Source organism: Tachypleus tridentatus, chromosome 6 (genome assembly GCF_004210375.1).
Source record: "Tachypleus tridentatus isolate NWPU-2018 chromosome 6, ASM421037v1, whole genome shotgun sequence".
In the NCBI taxonomy this organism is placed as follows: domain Eukaryota; kingdom Metazoa; phylum Arthropoda; class Merostomata; order Xiphosura; family Limulidae; genus Tachypleus; species Tachypleus tridentatus.
Window position 1 is genome coordinate 104692363 of NC_134830.1, and position 15212 is coordinate 104707574.

Sequence of the window (15212 nt, forward strand, 5' to 3'; positions counted from 1 at the left end):
CTTTTGCAGAATACTAAACGCGGTACTGCGAAAGTGAAGGGGGTATTGAAAAATCGAGTTGTTTCTTTTATATTTTACATAAGCTAGAAACACCATACTTCTAGGGTAAAGGATCTTATCGTTACCCCTCCAAGTTAGTTTTTGTACAAAGATTTAATATTCCTTTATAAAGCATATATATAGGGTGAAAGAGGAACTGTCAGCCGATAAAAGATGAACATTAGATGGCTGTAACATGGAAATGCACAATGTTTTGTACACAATACAATCAGAGTCTTTAGAGAGCCAATCTCTGTAGCATGTATGAAGTAAGAGGGTTAATGGGAGTTGTGTCTCAATCAAAGCATATATTTACCATTGCTGTGCATTATATATAAAGTTTTAAATTACACAAATTATAAATGCTTACTACATTTTCAAATAAATTTACATGATAATCTTCAGTTTTAGCGAAACATTTTCTGTTTTGATTTAATATGATAGAATAGTCAATTCAAAGTAGCATGAGGCGTAACCTTAATAGGTATATTCCCAATCGCCTTTGAATGCAAAAGGAGTTCACTGTGTTGAGATGTGAATGTTTCCACCAACATATCACCAGATCGAAGTTTCTTTACGAGTTTGGAGAGCCAGCAAGTCCCTCTAATCCCTTCTAAATAAAAAAGGGAGACATTTGCCCTAAAGGTTTGTCTGAAAGAGAATGTAGTACAAGAAACTAAGGTACAAATGTTACAGATGTTGAAGATCGATGCTCAGAATCTTCCAGACGTAGTCGTTTACATATGAATTGTTTTTCACTATTTACATTTTTATTTGGAGAATCCATAATAAAAAAATGAATATTTCGGTGCCCACTGATCCCACCCATCATGAAGCCCTACGAGGAGACGCACTACAATGTTAAAAAAGAACACTGCAGCAACGCCAGGGTTTCGTGAGCACTATAATCAAACACCAGCATCATATACGATGTCCACAACACCTCTTGAAAACATTCAACACTCAACTTGGTTGATCTTAGTGAACTATGCAGAGAAGAAACAGTTTTTGATAGCACTCTGAATAGAATTCCCTAGATATAGCTGATCCTGTATTCAAAACTGCAAGTGATAATCAACATTCTCCATCTTTATTAATTAGTTCATAAATTGGCCTGAATCTTGTCCATTGACTAATACATTAGTAAATTACGTCACAGATGTAAGCAATGGATAAATAAATAAGGAGCTATAGCATTTACCATTAGAAAAGAAAAACTAATGGCTCAAACCTATGGCTTTTATGTCCCACTGTTAATTAATGTGAAAATAGTACAGAAAGTCACATTGTTAATTTAGTGTTGTTCATTTTTAGTTTTTAAAAAGGTAAATTACGATAGAAGAAAAAGAAAAAAGGAGTTGTACCTTCACTTCCAAATCCTGAAACGCTCATCAACCGGTAAATTTACTTTGTCAGTCTGATCTGTTAAAATGAAGAGGAGAAGTTCTCCTGAAGGAAACACTGTCCGTTCTAGATGAAGTACATCAGTTTCTGGTATTTTCTAGACTAGTCATTATAAATTGGGTACCTTCTGTTTGAATCGTATCTGAAAAATTGAACATTCGAGAAATTAACTATTACATAATTTTACCTAGCTACACTCTTAGGAACAAATATACAGTATTAGATTCTAATTGCGAAGGCCACACTTGACTAAACAAACATTGTAAAGAAAAATATACTAAGCATGTCTAATGTTCCCATTTTTCGATTTACATAAAGAAAAATTTGGTTTATGTACAATTGATTCGAAGTCAGTAATTTACAAATATAAAAAAAAATTAGTAACTGTATTTCACTTAAATCCCAGAAGTATTTTATGGCATTGCAGTTACAAGTTTTGAAAGTTAAGAGTAAAGTAGTTACGTTTCCAAAAAATTGAGGGGAGTCTTATACAATTTCTTTAGAATAATGTGTTTATGACCAGTACTTGTAATAAAGTACAAAGACCTATTACCTGTATATAATAACAAAAGGAATATACTCCAGCATTGGAGTTTTTCCTTCTGCTACCATTAAGAAATTCATTCGAGTATCGAGTTTTATGAGACAGGAGAAGCACAGAATGGGTATACGTAGTTTATGCTTTGGATAGGATCACAGAATTTCATTTGCAGATAATTCCAAACATAGATGTCACTGTTTTCAAAAGGTTTCAGTTTCACGTCATATGCAATAGCAATAGCCAGAATAGTTCTGTTAAGATGAAGAACAGTGCTTATCTATAGAAAAATCAAAAGTAGACAAGATCAGGCTCACCACTGCCATTAATGGTCGTATTATATACAGTTTAATACAAAAGCACTAACTACATTAGTGTTACTTTGAAGAGCCTTGCTATTTCCTGTGTACAAATTACTTGAGCATCAAAATACAAGATTGAATTGTCTAAAAGCAAGTCTCGCACATCTTACCTTTATTGGACTCTTTGTATGGAGAGTATCACTATGTTTAAAGCCATTTTTTACATTAATTGCACAGAAGACTGAAGATTTAGTATTTTATTGTTGATCAGAAATCATGTATACAAGGAATACTAAGCATCTTACGCAATCGTGTTCAAAAAAATTCACACCATTTGAAGGATGGAATACCAACGTCTAAAACAACTGAAAGTCCATTGGAATATTTGAGCAGTAGACATACCTTTAGCTTCAGCTGTAACAAGTTTAGGGAGTAGTGCAAGATTTTTTCTTTTCTCTCCTTGAATTGAGAATTTAGATATAAATCTGAAATTTAATTTACTATTGACAGTTTTTCTTACCCATGGAAGAAATGATGGTTACAAAACAGGAACGTAATGGACTGAAGTTCGAAGTCACAAAAAATGTATATCCTTGAAACTGCAAGGATTTTACATGTGTGGCAGATGCAGTTGGATAGATCTATGAAGAAAATTTTACCAGATTAAAGTTTGAAAAAAAGTTAGCCGTTAGATTAATTTAAGTTTTAGTGTACTGAAAGTTTACCAACTTTTTTCTCTTTAAACCAATTATATGGTAAGAGTAGATATCAGAACAACCACTTCCTTCACGTTGGTCGCTTAGCAATAAACACGTCAGTATTATCTGGTAACTCTACAAAGTCCCAGGCGTAAAAGTGAAATATCTTAAATTCACGTATTAGTTCATAATAGGTTAAGCAGATGGTTTGATCTGAAATTAGAAATATTTGTTAGTTACTGTTGACCACTAGATGCAGTTTAAGGTAATGCCATTTTAAGAAAATATTTTAGGTCAATTTAACTTTGAAACTTACTAGCGAAAGCTTCTTTTATTATAGAAATTAGTTTCTTGAGTTTCCAGCTATCTTCTAACGTTTCTGATTTTTTTTTTCGTCTAATGGTTGCGTTTAATTCAGCTAGAATTATATCGTCTACTTTTCCCAGAACTACCGTGGAGTTCACCGCCAGTGGAGCTACAAATGTCTTTTAACTATGGTATTGGTCCTTCCCTTTAGCATTTTAAATACCACAGACTAAAGAAGAGAGAAATTATTACCCATTAATTTTTAATTATATTAATTTAGGTTATGCATAAAAATTGCATTAATATGTCAATAGTAACACTTTTAAAGAATATTAAATCTCGTGCTAGTTCTTTATTCTATTACAGCAATTACACGCTATTAGCTTCAGATCAACAAGAACGTGGGCCATATGAAATACTATGAATCCATTTCTGAAGAATTTAGGACCAGTGATTTCATTGTACTGATTCATGAAAGCAGATTCTTCTATAGGTCTATTCTGAACACTTCATAGTTCATGGTGACTTTTGGTCAGAAGGCCTTGTATCGACGTATGGATACCAGATGTATGTAATAAAATTGTTCTAATACATACTAACTAAGATATTGCAGGAATGACAACGGTACTGGATAATGTAATGTTTCAGTCAAATCTTAGGTGATGGATTAATAAATAACTTGGATATTGTATATCTTATATCATACTCGTAGTTATACCTTTTTACGCATCGGCTTCTATCGAGGAATTAATTAACAAATGAGATAGTGATGGAGGCCCAGGAGACTTAAACACTACTGAGAACTGATTCCTAATAAAGTTAGTTTTGTATTTTTCTTTCAGTTAATAGTCTGTTCATCTCGAAGGGTTAGTTGATGTGAAGAAATTAGTTTGTTCGTTTGTTTTTTAATTTCGCGCAAAGCGAAATAGACCTATAGACCTTCTATAGGTCTATTCTGAACACTTCATAGTACTGTGGCGTCACTTTCAGCAATAACAGTGTCTTCGAAAATAATATGGCCCATAAAGAACGGTTCGTTTACCTTTACTACAAGTTTATCCAACCGAATGATATCTACATTGTTTACGTACCCATGAACATAAATGTCAGAATTCATATTAACATCTCTTGAAGTGAAGATCACTATTAACTATTTGTTTTACATCTTGAAGCATCCAGTTATTCTTTATGTACAAATTTGAAACTTCATCTGGAGTTCCATCAAACCAAAGATTTTTAACTTCCGTTTTATTCAAAAACGATTTTTCTGCTGTTATTGTCTGGGGTTCAATCAGTACAGCGTCTTTCAAAATCTCATCGAGATCCACACCACTAAAGTTGTCAGTTTGACAACTACCTCCTTCGATTAGTATCACATTGTCTACTACAGACTTTACACCATTTAAATTTCAGTCATTGTTTATCGAAGCTGAAAATCAATCGCACTGATGTTACCAGAAAAATTAGTTTTGTTCAATTAATGGTTTAAACTCTACATTTTAAATTCAGCAGCTTTGTAATTTATAGTTTAAAAATTTATTCCTAACACTATTAACGGGTTAACAGTTTGGTTTAGAATTAAGCTCATACTTAAGCCTAAATACACTTATTTTTAACTTCGTACGTCATTGTATCTTATTAATTTCTTATGCTTCAGGCCATCAACTAAACCATCTTCAGTTATGCGAGTGATCTGTAACAAATCTTCGACATCTATGTCAGAAAAGGTTTTCTGGGAAGTTATAACATTGTCTTCATGCAAAAAAATATCCTTAAAGTCAATGTTGTTTAATGTTCCACCTACTTCTAATGCATGGACAACCAAATCACCTTCTATCACCATGCGAAAAGGAATGGTTTGATCACCGTAAGTAAAACAGAGCATCATGCATCAGGAATCTTAAGTTAACATCATTAAGTAATCCCTCCACACGAGAGTTTGCATTCAACACCAGTTCCTGGAATGTCTTATGTCTACTTATTACCTGATCTTCGTGTTTTAGTACCAAGTCTATAGAGAAATGGATTCCATTTATATCAAGCCTCTGTAGATTTCCAGTCTAGACCAATAGAATATGCCAAAAAATAAATAGTTAATTAAGTAAACAACTTGCTAATTTAATTGAACTGATGGCAACAATAATCTAGAACACTATAGCATTTAAAAACTGCAACCAATTTGAAACTACAATGTACCTGAACTTATTCCTTAAAACACAAAGTTTGAAAAATTAGGCATCTCACCAATGTCTAGTCTTAATGCTTCATTGTACAAGCTAGCGAGATCGCCTCCGTCGATCAATCCATGGACTTCTAAAGGACCTTCGATTTCCACATCCTCATTTATTACAAGAGTACCCATGAGAAAATGCGCTTATCGATATTTGTAATAGCAGTTAATATCGTGATGGAATTAATTTAAGAATACTTTGCTGTGTAGCAATATCAAGAATTAACACATGTTGCAATAAGAAATGAGACTGTCTGGTCAACTGAGATTATATACTTTAAGAATTATATGAAAGCACAAACATTTAAGATTTATATTTTAAGATGATATAAAAGCTTAATACATATTTCATAACATTCATTATTTTGTCGAGCTAAAAATATGTTTATTGTAATTAATATGTCTTAAAGAGTTCGTCACTACATATTTAACTAAAAGAAAAAGTTAATGTTATTAATGTCAAAAGAGCTAATAAAATTGGGCCTTAAAAACACTTACGCGGATCAGAACCATGCTAGTCTAAAGCCATCCTAGCGAGATCAAACAACTCGAATTCCATCTGTGTATCTTCCTATACAAGCATTATCTTGAAGATGAATGTGGTTAAAAGTCTTCCTCCCTAAAAATGCAAGATACACTTTGTAACGATATTTCGAATTTGAATTTAAATATAAGAAGATATTTATTCTTAAAACTAAGTTTTAAACTACAGAAACAATATTTTTTAAAGAATTGTTGGTTGATTTTCCAAAGTAAAATATTATTCATGTAGTATTAATTGAATGAAGTTTCTTCAAATTTTCGTGTAGTCTTAAATACAGTAGAATAACAACCATGTCTTTAACTACAATCCAAAAGTAGGTCATAGGCTGCTTTTAAGAACTTTCATAAACGCGAAAATTTAGAGTACTAGAGAAACTGAAATTAGTTGACATGGATTACTTGGAAAGTGCGATGCGTGCAAGTTTTGAACAAAAATCCTGGAGTATCTTAGAGATTTTTTTCAGGATTCTGAAGAAACTTGCGTACGGAAGCAAAGAAGAAAATTGTGAAGGTGATAATAGGTGCAAAAGCAAATAGGACCTCTTGAATGGCGCAGATAAATTTCAATGTAATGAGGATTTTTGACCAGTTTAGGCCCGAGAGGTGCGACATTTGGTATTGACTGAAGGAAGGTTGACTAGTACCTACAATTTCACTGTTCATCATCCAAAGAAGAGTTTATCTCGTTTCAACTCATGCATATTCAGAATAAATAACTAGAATTATACTTTGGAAAGCTTACAAAAAAGTGGAAGTATTTGTGACATTGATTTGAGATTAAAGAGAGAAGACTAACCGTTTCTTTCCTAAAGTTGAATTCATGCCGAGTTAGAAGTAGGTATTGAAGAAAGTATTGCTTCAAAACACCAATACTATTTTAATATTTGATTTTGCAAGTACTGCGATTTACAAATAAAGTAAGGACGCTTCAGTAAGCTAGAAGTCTTTAAAATAAACCTTTAACATTTACCAAAAATAAAAAGTAAGATTTCCTCTAGTATTTAAGAGTTTACCTAATACTGTTTGTAATCGACTTTTTACCATGATGTCCAACTGATTCGGCCAGTCTTCACTGAGAAAAAAAATATTGAGCCTACTCTTATAAAAAGGAAAAGATCAACTAAAGCTTCCACAAAATAAAATTCATTAGATTGTCTCATGAACCTAGTATAGCGAAGATGAACAGGAAACTGTTCTATTAAGTTTATAGAATGGTAATAATAGTTACAATATGAGCCTAAGTAAAGTTTCGTTTAAAATTACCTGTTCGTTCATCCTTCATGACTTTTAGTCCCTTGAGAGAGTCAGTTACTTCCAAATTGGATACATTACATGTTCTTTCAAAGTGTTTTGGTGAAGTAATGATAACATCTTTGATTCAGTAAAAGTACTTCAGGACCAGGAATCTCTTATTCCATTTATAGTTTTTGAGTGCAAATCATTTAGTTCGACGATAGACATGAAGCTGTATGGAATTGGAAGAGATATTTAAACAATATTACTCAAATAGTGGCCAATTAAGTATTATATTACTGTTGATTTTAAAGAGCGTTGAACGTTTAAATGTTTTAGTTGTTAAAGTGGAATACTTAGGTTACGAGGTACGAAATTATTGTTGTAGCTATTGTTGCATTAATGTTAGCTCTCATTTCTTAACCTTAAACAACTAAAGTATACCTGGTTAAGGTATGGTTAAATATATGTACAAATTGATTTATTCGAAATTTAAGTTTATTTATAAAATAACTTGGCTACTGGAACTTCTTACAGAATAGGTATCTTACTGTGTATTTCCTGATAGCCTTCCAGCCATAATGAGTTTTTCCCAAAACTCCACAATGTCCGCGTTATTCAGCAGAGCTCCCTTCACCATAATCAAGTATCCATTGATACCTGAACTTTTTATTATTTTCTCTCCTGTAATAACGTGATCACCATCGACAAGTACATCTTCGTAAAATTTCTAAGTTAATACCGTTAATGTTCCGACTACATTCCAATGCTTTTACCTTAAGAAACACGAATTCCAAATTCTCAGTTACAGTTTGGTCTCCTCAAGTCAAAAGCAAGCTCTCGGGAGTAATTACCATTCTGTCAACGATCCCATTGATAAAGACATATCTCGCATACAATGGTGCCTTTATAATTTTGGTAGCAAAGATTTCGTGATTTTCACTATAAGTAACCAGCATCGATGTGTTCATTTCATCCACTTTGCCATTTACTTTCATGTCTTTAACCCTCATATTTTGGGACTTCACGAAAGAGTCGATGATCTGTTTGGGTCAGTAAATATCACTATGTCTCCAATGCTAGTAATGTTCTGACTATTTAACATGGTTGTGTCAACAGCGTTAAAGTAGCACTTGCTGGTTTCACGACAAAGTTTATGTTCTTAAAATAGAATTCACCTGGAATTGGTGATGACAATTATAAATAAATTAGTTTTACTTCAAGAAGGATGAGTCAATTAATTAAAAACAATTTTGACAACCATATTACATAACAAATTTCATATTGTGAAAACAATATTAGACGCAGTGGCAATACAGATTGCAGCTGGAAAAACACAAAAAAACTCACCCGTAATAATCTGGTCACTGGATGTACGAAGCGCCTTGTTATCAGTTTTCTGTATCTTGACCAGTTTGTTTTACGACAGTTAATCTACGATGATTTTTTTTTTCTAGTTCATATAATATCGAATGGTCGTAGACCATTCTAGTCTTTAGTTTTTCAAGCTAGAAGAACGCAATACGATTCATGCCTACCTACACAGAATTGCAGTTTCGATTAAATTATGACCAACTTATTACTAATTTACAGTAACTACAAATACTCAAGCTCCCCCCCCCCTTCTCAGCCATAAACAATATGGATAAAAGTTATTTAGATAACCGAATATTTTTAATACGGCGTAGATAGAAATAAAATCTTAATATACAAGAAAGATAGTTTGGCACATGAAGAAAACCTAAGCGTGTAAAAAGCGATATTGATGCAAATAACTTCGCTTTCTACATTGCTATACTGCAGACCTCAATTTAATCTCTGTAAAAGTAGGTTATAATCATGACAACAAAATAGAAACATCCGTTACTTTCTTGTCGAAAAACAAAGGCAAAAAATAAAAACATTATATACTTTTAAAATAGCCACTTAAATTTCTGCTATTTTCTTATCAATCATAATATACCATTTCGACATTGGTGCATTAAAACAGAGATCCCCTTGAAAATAAGGAATCTTTGTTTTGCGTCAAAAGACGTGTGTATGCGTAATTTCAATAAGTTATAACACTACACAAGACGATTTTCTCATGGACTGCAGTTTTGATACAGATTTCCTACAGGTATTACCAGTTTCTCTTTTCTCTTAAGTCACTTAATTTATTCGAGATGTTTTTACCTGTGGTGTCCTAAGCTATCTAGCTATTGTCAAGTCGCCTTCAAATGTTAAGTTTCCATTGAGAATTATTGGTTCTTTTTGGTCTATGTAGAACATATTAACGTTTTTTTCCTATTTGTTTAATATTCAAGCTTCTGGTCTTAAACAGTACATTGTTACACCAATTCATTCTTCTATCTCGCCATTCTTTGATACGATTTTCATGAGAAAATGTTAAAACAAAAACGTTTAATGATCCCTCCAGTTCTGGGTTAGAGACAGCTTAAAAATGATTATATTATATAAAAGACTAAATTAAGACCAATTAATACTCAAGATTAGAGCCAAGCGTTTATAAAATTAAGAAAATAAGATTTTAAATTGCATTCTTAAATTCTTAATACTGAATAGTTACGTAACTAGAACTAGTTAAGACAGTTACCAATTATAATTTCTGTATTTGTCATAGATGAAGATTTCACGTAATCAATCGACATGGAAAGGACTCTTACAGCCATACTTTCTCGAGTGTACTGAGCTGAAGAGAGTACGAGACGCCAGTCATCATACTGGTAAAGCTGAACAGCATCATATAGCTAATGACCATCGCGAATTCACCGTACCTTCCACAAAAAATTTGTTGAGACTCTTGTAGTTTCTACTGTTTGCAGACACTGGAAAGGAATAAATTTGTCCTCCACAAACTTATATATGACCGTGTTGACTCTTATTTTATATGATCATTATCTGTGTAAGGAAAGTTGGTATTCAGCATGTCTCATCAAAGTTTTTAAACTGGAAAAGTTCGCAAAGTTTAAATGAAAAAAATCTTAGCATCGAGATGTGCTGGAGCTTCAGTATTGTATGGTTTATCCTAGTAATGTCAAGCTTTCATCAATAGCAATATAGTAACGCAAGAATTAAGTTACAAAACTGAATGCTGTGTTACCACATTTTAAATAACCACGCACACACCACTATGAATTTTAGAAGAGTGAATGAGCAAAGAGTGCAAGGTACTTAAAAGCGTCACGGTTATTCGCAATTACCAAGAATTCTTTGGAAAGTTGTTCTCCGAGAGAAAAATATTCAAAATACATTGCTCCATATGTTCGAATTCTTCGAAATGTTTTCCAGTTCTTCTGATCGACGTCGTATTTTAAAGATCTCTGAATCTATGTCATAGTCATTTTCATAATTTGCAACTGCTATGTAAATGTTATTATTGATTTCAAATAGTTCAAGGTCTTTCATGTCATAAGTAGCAAAGGAAGCATACTTGTCAAAGTAGGTACCTTGAAGATAAAGGTAAAACTCAAACACTTGTATTTAAACAAGGTAATGTAAACTGAGCTAGTTCTCTAAGTCACTGTTCAATAGAAGCTAATGTTTGAAAAGATATCTATAGTATAATACTAAATTTACAATAGTGTTGGTGGTGGATGAAATAAGAGAATCATGGTACACAAATTTGCATAATTTCCAAAGTAAAAATTTGTTTTATGATCGCGTGGATATAGCTGAGTTTACCGAACCATTGATAAGTACAAGTCTCATCTTGTAATGTAGTAGGGTCTTCTTCTTTAGAATTGGCTATTGCTAGATTGTACCTGTTGATATCCTGTTAAATTATTAAGGCAGTTCAGTTCATCCCGTTATCTTAATGTTTAAGTTCACTAACCAAACTGCTGAAGTTAGTATTAAAAATTATAATGCACACCATAGTTTGTTTATTGTTGTTTTATGATATTTTTGGTATTCCATTTTAAAAATTAAAATATATCTTAAACGTAACCGTAATACAAGTCGAAAATAAGAGCAATATTGAAACCAGTTGTGCTGGGGACAAGTTACTTACATTTGCCACAAAGCAATACCAATTGCAAACTTGCTGTTAATTGTACGGTCAAGTTCAAGAGAACCATTTTTGAAGACCATTAAATCCGTTCCGTCAATAATAAAAAAACAACGCCCGAGATTATTGATAACTTATCTCAAGTTACTTATTGGTACAATTTACTGTAGCCACTTTAAACACTGTTAACTTACTGTGACGTAAGTAGTAACTAAACTATTTGACGTGGAAATAAGCCAAAAACGGCTCCGGGATAGCAAGGTCGTTAATCTACCACCGCCCAAGGACAAAGTCGTAAATTGTCACTATTAAGCGAATTACCATACAAGTTTAATTTCTTAAAATACGAGTAACAGTTATCGTTAAACAAGTATGAAGCTACAAAGTATTATGGAGTGCAGCCAAGACAACCTGCTGGAGGATACTGCTATAAATAAGTAACAGTTTAGCAATTTTCCACCTTCTGTGGTAATTCAAACTAATCACATTCAGCAAGTGTGCTCTATTGGACTTTTCTCATATCATATTAAATTAAGGCAGTCTATTAAAGAATAGAGATATGATGAATCCAGTTTTGACGAATTTTTTCGCACAAAAAATACGGGAAGTATTTAATAGAAATACACTGAAGGATTTTTTTAAATTAATTACACTGATAGGTTATAAAAAAAAACAACTATAATTTAGAGTCCCATTTGGTGTAAAAAAGTCATACATGCAAAGTTATTCAACAAAAACCGCTCTCATTTGACTAACATTTTGCGCACGCCTATGCAAAGTCACGGGAGGTGTCAGCAACATTTTTAATACATCTTAACCTAAATGTAAAAATGGACCATTTTTCCCCTTTCAATGGGATTAAAGACGGCTGATTTAGAGCATCAAAACTAAGGTGAAATAACATGCAGATACATAATTATTGGTTAGACCATGCAAATTAGACTAACATTTAGTAGCTCAAGTTTTTAAAAGAATAATCCAGATGAATGGGTATTAATTATTCCTCGTCAAGTCAAATTTTATGAAATTATCCTAATTAAAGAGCAATTGACGTCACTTGACAATAGCTTAAGCAATTATCATAATGTTTCTGGATACATCTGTACCGATTTAATGGTGTAACGGATTTACTATTATGTAAAAAAAAATTACTCTCTATGTTTCAGTTTAATATGTATTTAGAAGTGCTTGTGTATCGCGAAAGTTCCGCCTGTTTTCTAAATTTGTAGAAGACTTGAGTGTGAGAATTAACAATGTATATATCTACGTAAATACCAGTATTGTTGGGAAAACTGAACTTTTTAAAACTTCTCCTTAAAGGTTATAAAAGTTGCAACATACGGTGAGACAGGTGCGAAAAGAAACTTTAGTTACTTTCCACCCCATTAGGAAAAAAAATTCTAGATATTTTAATATAAAAAATCTATACCACTTGCAGTTTATTTTCCTAGTGTTACACTAGCTTTTCGAAATTCCTTTTCACTAATGAGGCATAAAGAAAAGATTCGCATACAGCTTGTATACTATAAACCTCTGAACCTATAATTGTGAAAAATGCTTATTAATCGGGAAAATATAATTAGGAACGTTTATAGATTTCGAACGTTACGAACCGTTTAACATCAGAGAATTAACTTCAGATGTTAGTATTTTTACGAAGACATTGTATAACTGGCTGTGAGAAACCTACCTAAGACCAGACAAGAATAGAGCTCGTCAGCATTGTCGCCACATGAAATGTACATGTATGTCAGCTTATAATTATTATACTTCACTCTCCGTAAACCGTTGGTAAAAGATTGTTCCTGACCAGGCCCGGAATGGCCAGATGGGCTAAGGTGTTCGACTCGTAATCTGAGGGTCGCGGGTTCGAATCCCTGTCACACCAAACATGTTCGCCCTTTCAGCTGTGGGAGCGTTATATTGTTTTGATCAATCCCACTGTTCGTTGATAAAAGAGTTGGTGGTGGGTGGTGATGACTAGCTGCCTTCCCTCTAATCTTACACTGCTAAATTAGGGACGGTTTTGCGCGAAATTCAAAACAAATATATAAATATTTGTATATAAATTAGTTGTAATAACCATTCAATTAATATATCGAATTTATGATATTTGCCAACAAGATTGATACACATTCAATTGACTTCTAAATGAAAATTATAATTTCCAGATATACGAAATCTTAATATGTAACTTACGTAATCTAAATCGGAGACTCGTTAAGGATAAATTTTAATATAAAACATTATCTAAATCCCATAGCGTTACTATAAAGGACACTGTTAAATACCGTTTTAAGAGAATTTTTTTTAATCTGATTAATTTTGTACAGGTTTGTGACAAATAATTACGATCTCAAGGATAATGTTGGTTACTATTGAGCATCACTTTATTTGGTGTGTATTGAAAGATAGCCATGCTATCTGACCAAGAACATCTTAGGAGTTAGAGAAAGGTTTGTTTGTTTGTTTTGGAATTTCGCACAAAGCTACTCGAGGGCTATCTGTGCTAGCCGTTCCTAATTTAGCAGTGTAAGACTAGAGGGAAGGCAGCTAGTCATCACCACCCACCGCCAACTCTTGGGATACTCTTGTTACCAACGAATAGTGGGATTGACCGTCACATTATACACCCCCACGGCTGAGAGGGCGAGCATGTTTAGCGCGACGCGGGCGCGAACCCGCGACCCTCGGATTACGAGTCGCACGCCTTACGCGCTAGGCCATGCCGGGCCTAGAGAAAGGTGTAGCAAGAAAAACAACAACAAAAGGACTTAAAGAAGTGAAATCAACATCGGCAGCCACACTGGTAGTTACACATAGCATCTATAAGAATTTTACTGCAAGTATTTATTCATTAATTAACTAAGCTAAGTGTTTTGCGTTACTCACTACCATGTCCAAAATTAAACATTAACAACAGCAACAAAAAAGTGGATAGGTAATCAATGAAATAATATTTGCTGTAAAATTCTTATTAATACTCTAGATACAGGTGCCAATTTTACAGCCTATTTTGATTTCATTCCTTTTAGATGTAGCCCGAAATTTTTTTTGGGCTTAACTTTCACTCCCACCTAAAGTGTTTTTGATTAGATTTAAATTACATGCAGTTACCTCTCAGCATAACTGGTTCTTAAGATAGAATAACACTAAGAATAGAGTAAACTCTATGGAAGTAGTCTGTAATAAGAGAATTAATCTTATCTCTTTTACTAACTGCTACCAAAATATAATTGTAACTTTTGTCGATAAAGCTTACGACACCTACAAGCTGAATAGCATCCCAACTCAAGGCAGTTGCCCAGTATTCACCCTAAAATTCATAGAAGATTCACTCTTTTAATCATAATTTACTTTAACTAAAGAATTTTGTTTTAATGTCTTCAAAAATCGATTTTAAGTTATTTAAACTAAACTTTTTGATAAAATGTTAGTAATTCAAAGAACAGATACTAGATCAGTTCGTAGGAAAAGAAAAATGTATGTGTAATGTCAGCTCAACCGCAACTTACCCATAGTGCGAAAAGAAACATAGTTACTTTCCACCTAATGGAAAAGTAAAAAAGAAAATCTATACCACTTACAGTTAATCTTCCTAGTGTTACAGAAGCTTTTAGAAATTCCTTTTCATTACTGAGGCATAAAGAGTAAGTCTCATTATCATATCTGAAAAGATTAATATACTCGGGGTAGTTGCAAGTTCTAATTGCTGAGTGTATGCTTCTTTAGTTAGTTTGTTTGTTTTTTTAATTTCGCACAAAGCTACTCGAGGGCTATCTGTGCTAGCCGTCCCTAATTTAGTAGTGTAAGACTAGAGGGAAGGCAGCTAGTCATCACCACCCACCGCCAACTCTTGGGCTACTCTTTTACCAACTAATAGTGGGATTGACCGTCACATTATAACTCC

General features: G+C 33.1%; 1 protein-coding gene and 1 long non-coding RNA gene across 11 annotated transcripts in view; one reads left to right on the forward strand and one right to left on the reverse strand.

Moving 5' to 3' along the window:
- Nucleotides 1-10028, reverse strand: part of LOC143253229 (uncharacterized) — a 146306-nt gene extending 136278 nt beyond the window's left edge. The window contains exons 1-7 of one of the 10 annotated variants that reach the window (XM_076506715.1): nt 9890-10014; nt 7845-8471; nt 7324-7525; nt 6016-6136; nt 2804-2924; nt 1997-2261; nt 1404-1585 (exon numbers count right to left, since the gene is read on the reverse strand). The gene's annotated coding sequence lies outside the window, so the exon portion shown is untranslated. Of the gene's footprint in view, nt 1-1403; nt 1586-1996; nt 2262-2803; nt 5348-6015; nt 6137-7323; nt 7526-7844; nt 8472-9889 lie in introns of all 10 variants that reach the window. The other 9 variants (XM_076506713.1, XM_076506714.1, XM_076506716.1 and 6 more) reach the window with 9 other exon arrangements.
- LOC143253233 (uncharacterized) lies at nt 8496-10155 on the forward strand. The gene is made up of 2 exons (XR_013029457.1): nt 8496-9412; nt 9917-10155. It is a non-coding gene; the product is annotated as an uncharacterized LOC143253233 (long non-coding RNA).
- Nucleotides 10156-15212: the final 5057 nt, after the last annotated feature.